A 5,687-nucleotide genomic window follows, 5' to 3' on the forward strand; every position below is an offset into this window, starting at 1 on the left:
ACGATCAACTGTGAAGTGTACTGTGCTACCCTCAGAAAGTTGAAGAAACGACTTCAGCGTGTTCGTCGTCACATAAATGCAAACACATGACAACACAAGGCCTCACAAAAGTCGGCGCACCCAAGTAGGGTTCACAAAACTACCCTGGAGTGTTCTTCCTCATCAGCCCTACAACACGGATCTGACACCTTCCGACTTCCATATGACTGGCCCAATGAAGGATGCACTCCACGGGAAGCAGTATGTGGCTGATCGGGAAGTAACTGATGCAGCAACACTTTGTCTCCGACGTGGAGCAGTACGGTGGGACCATGAAGGTATGAAGGTAGCATAAGGACGTCGCACTGAGCGGAGATTACGTTGAAAAATAGAGTTTTGCAGCCAAAAGAATGATAGATAATATTGTGTACAGGAATCCTGAATAAAACCAATCTGATTTAGAAAAGAAATTTGTTGCATTTATTATTGACCACCCCTCATAACTGGTAAGGCACACACACCCCGTGTACGGACCAAATGTTATTCGGTGAGTTGATTGGGTGCTCTTGCTACGTACGAGCTGAATACGAAATGTTATTTCTGTTGAAACCCCTCTGTCTATCAGTCTTACTACTAACCAAGCATTGAAAGTTTTAATTGAAGAGTGTTACTTCATCGTTTTATTGGCTTTAAAACTGCTGTGATAAGTGCAATTCAATCTGTAATATTCATGGTGCATATTTTTAAAATATTTGTTTACTTAATTTTAGTAGATGGCTGGTTCAGATTGCCTTGTTTAAACTGTAGGAAATTAACTGGATTATGTCTTTTAAAAGAGTATGCCATTTCCTTTCTGATAACCTATGGAAATTAAAAGCAAGTTTCATATCAAAATGTTATTCTACTGGAGAGTAGTACCTACCGATCCCCTCTTACATGCAGGATTTACCATGGTAAACATTCGTCACCATGCCAAATATCCTAATGAATAATGCAATTTTCTTACTATCGAATTTTATCTGCCCAGATTGCAATAACTGTATATAGACAACTAGTTCCGGCGAGTTAAACTAATTAATTACTCGAATAAATACACTCCTGGAAATTGAAATAAGAACACCGTGAATTCATTGTCCCAGGAAGGGGAAACTTTATTGACACATTCCTGGGGTCAGATACATCACATGATCACACTGACAGAACCACAGGCACATAGACACAGGCAACAGAGCATGCACAATGTCGGCACTAGTACAGTGTATATCCACCTTTCGCAGCAATGCAGGCTGCTATTCTCCCATGGAGACGATCGTAGAGATGCTGGATGTAGTCCTGTGGAACGGCTTGCCATGCCATTTCCACCTGGCGCCTCAGTTGGACCAGCGTTCGTGCTGGACGTGCAGACCGCGTGAGACGACGCTTCATCCAGTCCCAAACATGCTCAATGGGGGACAGATCCGGAGATCTTGCTGGCCAGGGTAGTTGACTTACACCTTCTAGAGCACGTTGGGTGGCACGGGATACATGCGGACGTGCATTGTCCTGTTGGAACAGCAAGTTCCCTTGCCGGTCTAGGAATGGTAGAACGATGGGTTCGATGACGGTTTGGATGTACCGTGCACTATTCAGTGTCCCCTCGACGATCACCAGTGGTGTACGGCCAGTGTAGGAGATCGCTCCCCACACCATGATGCCGGGTGTTGGCCCTGTGTGCCTCGGTCGTATGCAGTCCTGATTGTGGCGCTCACCTGCACGGCGCCAAACACGCATACGACCATCATTGGCACCAAGGCAGAAGCGACTCTCATCGCTGAAGACGACACGTCTCCATTCGTCCCTCCATTCACGCCTGTCGCGACACCACTGGAGGCGGGCTGCACGATGTTGGGGCGTGAGCGGAAGACGGCCTAACGGTGTGCGGGACCGTAGCCCAGCTTCATGGAGACGGTTGCGAATGGTCCTCGCCGATACCCCAGGAGCAACAGTGTCCCTAATTTGCTGGGAAGTGGCGGTGCGGTCCCCTACGGCACTGCGTAGGATCCTAGGGTCTTGGCGTGCATCCGTGCGTCGCTGCGGTCCGGTCCCAGGTCGACGGGCACGTGCACCTTCCGCCGACCACTGGCGACAACATCGATGTACTGTGGAGACCTCTCGCCCCACGTGTTGAGCAATTCGGCGGTACGTCCACCCGGCCTCCCGCATGCCCACTATACGCCCTCGCTCAAAGTCCGTCAACTGCACATACGGTTCACGTCCACGCTGTCGCGGCATGCTACCAGTGTTAAAGACTGCGATGGAGCTCCGTATGCCACGGCAAACTGGCTGACACTGACGGCAGCGGTGCACAAATGCTGCGCAGCTAGCGCCATTCGACGGCCAACACCGCGGTTCCTGGTGTGTCCGCTGTGCCGTGCGTGTGATCATTGCTTGTACAGCCCTCTCGCAGTGTCCGGAGCAAGTATGGTGGGTCTGACACACCGGTGTCAATGTGTTCTTTTTTCCATTTCCAGGAGTGTATATGTATATAGATGAGTAGTTATGATAGGTTAAAGTAATGAAATTAATAAATTAATCCTCGATCATCTATGTAGTGCACGTTCATTTAGTCATGGACATACACATGTAAAAATTTTTGCATTACCCCGGTTCCCAGAACTCCCGAAGATAGACGTTGACTGTGGATATTGTAACACAGACACAGCCCCTTTGACTGTTCGGAGATTTCACTAAACCGGTCTAAAGATGTAAACAACCATGCATGAGCAGCGCGTATTAGACGGAGAGGGTCCGACAGCGCATCAGGTCCAGTCATTCCACCAGGAAGGAGATTGTCTGTAGTTCAACCATGTCTAGACGGTCAATATCGCGTCCGCATTGTTGCATTGTGCCAGGAAAAGCTCTCAACAAGGGATGAGTTCAAGCGTCTCGGAGTGAAACAAGCAACGTTGCTCGCACATGGAGGAGATAAATAGAGACAGGAACTGTCGATGACGTGCCTCGCAAAGGCCGCCCTAGGGCTAGTACTGCAGTGGATGACCGCTACCTACTGATTATGGCTCGGAGGAATCCTGACAGCAACGCCACCATGATGAATAATGCTTTTCGTGCAGCCACAGGACATCGCGTTACGACTCAAACTGTGTGCAATAGGCTGCATGATGCGCAACTTTACTCCCAACGTCCATGGCGAAGTCCATCTTTGCAACCACGACACCATGTAGAGCGGTACAATGGGCCCTACAACATGCCGAATGGACCGCTCAGGACTGGCATCACGTTCTCTTCACCGATGACTGTCGCATATGTCTTCGACCAGACAATCGCCGTTGACGTATTTGGAGGGAACCCGGTTAGGCTGAACGCCTTAGACCAGGGCTTCACAACATACGTGCTCGCGAAGCAAGCTGTGAGCAGCAAGGCGCGAGCACGGAGCAGCGCGAGCACGCTACCCCCACTACCGGACCAGAGCGGAGAGTGGGGAGAGTCACGTGGGGCACACAACAGCTGCCGCCAGTCAATGTAAATCCGCGGCCACCTGCTGGGATATCACTGGCGAATTATTACTGCGACAAATGGAACAAATAAAGGAGAATGTACACATGCCACATCATTTTATTAGCTTAGTGTATGCCTCTACATTCGCATTAATTTGTGAACTGTTACAAAATAAAAGGTGTCACTGAAGTGTGGGATTCTCGGTTATCTTGTACTTTTTGCCCTTTACAATTGCGTCTATGTTCGGAGTAATTGTTCTTGTGCATTTTAGGCGCAGCGTGCAGTTTAAATTTAGATCAGACAATGCGTTTCTCAGGCGCGTCTTGTTACATTTCATTGCAGAGAACAGTTGTTCACAAACATACGTGGAACCGAACATTGATATTATTGTAGCCTCCAGTTTGTGCAAACGAGGAAATCTATACTGAGGGAAGTGTCTGTAGAATTCCAAAATGTTTTTCTTGTTCTGAAATTTGTCTCTGTATTCTCTGTCACACTGTAGGTCAATAATTTCCTGCTGCAGCTCAGGACGAATCTCTTAAATATTCGCTGAATATGGAGAGAACAGATCAAAATCACTGTCTAGTGCTGTCAGATCTTGAAAGCGCTGATCAACTAAACTATGTGAATAACGTTCACAGTCTTTGTGAACACCTTGCATGGATGATAATTTAGGAAAATGAGCTAGGTTTCCTGTTTCCAGCTGACTCACCCAAAGTATCAATTTCATTTTAAAAGCTCGTATTCGATCTATGAAATGAGTAATTAGCAGATCTTTACCTTGTAGTAAAATGTTCAAAGCATTCAGATGGCTAGTTAAATCTGCTAAGAACGCGAGATCACATTCAAACGTGCGCGCGCATTTCCCCTCCCTCCCTACTCCGCGACCTTGCACCTGCTCGCGAGCACGTGCCTGAGCAGACGCGAGTACTCGCGCTCAAAACCGGCCAGTTGGTAAGCCTTGCCTTAGACACACTGTCCAGCGAGTGCTGCAAGATGGAGGTTCCGTGCTGTTTTGGTGTGGCATTATGTGGGCCGGCGTATGCTGCTGTTGATCATGGAATGCGCCGTAAAGGCTGTACGATACGTGAATGCCATCCTCCAACTGATAGTGCAATCATATCGGCAGCATATTGGCGAGGCATTCGTCTTCATTGGCGACAATTCACGGCCCCACGGTACACGTCTTGTGAGTGACTTCCTTCAGGATAACGACATCGCTCGAGTAGAGTGGCCGGTATGTCCTACAGACATGAACCCTATGGAACATGCCTGGGATAGACTGAAAAGAGCTTTTATGGACGACGTGACCCACTATCCACTCTAAGGGATGGATGCCGAATCGCTGTGTTAATCTCTGTTCCAATTTTCTGTTAACGTTCCGGAACCGTCGGTACTGAGGTGATTCTAAACTTTCTTTGAAGTGTGTATTTGGGAACATGGCTAAATTACCGCGCACTGCATAGAGTGGCACAATGGTCTATGTACGAAAACGATCTGTAGATGGCCATTTAACTTGCCAAAACTAGTTGTCGAAATATGAATTTATGGTGATCTTTACAAGTAAACTTTTCTAGTACGAAGAATCATTCAGATTCAGAAAACACTCTCCTGTTGATACTGTCAGGTAACCATATATTCTTTTGCCTTCTACCCAGTTGACGTTAGAGCGTCGCCGCATTTCCATGGCATGGACACTTCCGTCAAACAACCATTCGCCTGAATGAGAGGTACTGGCAGAAGTAAAGCTGTGAGTACCGGGCGTGAGTCGTGCTTCGGTAGCTCAGTTGGTAGAGCACTTGCCCGTGAAAGGCAAAGGTCCCGAGTTCGAGTCTCGGTCGGGCACACAGTTTTAATCTGCCAGGAAGTTTCAACCATTCGCCTGACTACATGACGCACCCAACTCCATTTTACTACCGTTGCAGTTATAATTACGTCTTCGATTCCAGTGTCAGACGTAATACACATTTTTCGGCATAGCGCAAAACCATTCCTGTAACTGACTGGTCGTCCACTGAAATGAAATTTATGCACGGAATATTTGGCTGGGAAGCCCCTACTGAGTTCTTAGGCAGCCTGTTGCCGTTTCTTCGCTGGCCCCACTTGGACGAGTTCCTGCGTCGATGATAATGACTTGATGATGAGGACAATACACACAACCAGTCACGACCCGTCCACGAATCGAACCTGGGGCCCAAGATCGAGAGTCAGCA

General features: G+C 48.0%; 1 non-coding gene across 1 annotated transcript; it reads left to right on the plus strand.

Moving 5' to 3' along the window:
* Nucleotides 1-5,245: 5,245 nt before the first annotated feature.
* On the plus strand, nucleotides 5,246-5,320 carry Trnas-uga (transfer RNA serine (anticodon UGA)). Its single transcript has one exon. It is a non-coding gene; the product is annotated as a tRNA-Ser (tRNA).
* The last annotated feature ends 367 nt before the right edge of the window (nucleotides 5,321-5,687 follow it).

This window comes from Schistocerca nitens, chromosome 4 (assembly GCF_023898315.1).
Source record: "Schistocerca nitens isolate TAMUIC-IGC-003100 chromosome 4, iqSchNite1.1, whole genome shotgun sequence".
Taxonomy (NCBI): Eukaryota; Metazoa; Arthropoda; class Insecta; order Orthoptera; family Acrididae; genus Schistocerca; species Schistocerca nitens.